Here is a 751-nt window from a genome sequence, read left to right as displayed (position 1 = left end):
GACACAGGATAAAATATCAGCTATGAGTCCTTATAAAAGCTAAAAGGAAGGCTGAACCCTGTTGGCATACAGTTGGCAAGGTAGGCATTCCCACCCAAGCAGAGAGAAGTACAAAGCTTGGAAGGGAAGCCAACCAAAGCAGGACTCACACCCAGCAGTGCCAGTGTTACTTCCTTCAGGTCCTTGTCCAGCACCTGGGCAAGTTGTGGTGAGAGACACAGTCCCCAGGATTGGGCAGCTTCAGCCTGTTGGATCCACTCAGTTCCTGGGTTCTTCCAAACTGCCGATTCAAATTTTGGCCTTTCTAAGTCCCTCGTCTTTCCAGTTCAATTTTTCTTCTCTCACAGCTTTACATGCTGCCCTCTGATGGGCAAATGTTGACCTGTTAGGCTTCTTTCTGGAATCTGGATGGAGGCCTCCATTAACTTACAACTCTTCTGTAATGCTGTAAAGCCAACACCATATGACATTCGAAGCCTAAAATAATATATGTATGATATATTTCTCCACAAATTTATTATCATAAACGTATGAAGACATTAAGCATTGCGTTTAGCAATACATTTTTTTTTTGTATTTTAGGGAATGGGAGCAATATATTTGAAAAAGAGTATTAAAAAGAATGTAGTACAGAGCAAAGCAGAAAGAAAATTAGGCAACATATTCTCAAAGCTTGCTCCTCAGCACCTTCATCCAAGCTCTGCTCACTTCTTTGTTGCGCAGGCTGTAGATGAGGGGGTTCAGCATGGGC

The 751-nt window shown here is 42.9% G+C and overlaps 1 protein-coding gene across 1 annotated transcript in view; it reads right to left on the bottom strand.

The window, feature by feature from the left end:
• LOC101564324 (olfactory receptor 2T35-like) overlaps positions 1-751 on the bottom strand; it is a 56,155-nt gene that overhangs the window by 54,431 nt on the left and 973 nt on the right. The gene's annotated exons all lie outside the window — the stretch shown is intronic.

The sequence above is a fragment of the Octodon degus genome, unplaced genomic scaffold (genome assembly GCF_000260255.1).
Source record: "Octodon degus isolate 3935 unplaced genomic scaffold, OctDeg1.0 scaffold00414, whole genome shotgun sequence".
NCBI classification, from domain to species: Eukaryota; Metazoa; Chordata; class Mammalia; order Rodentia; family Octodontidae; genus Octodon; species Octodon degus.
This window is presented reverse-complemented; position numbering and strand designations above follow the sequence as displayed.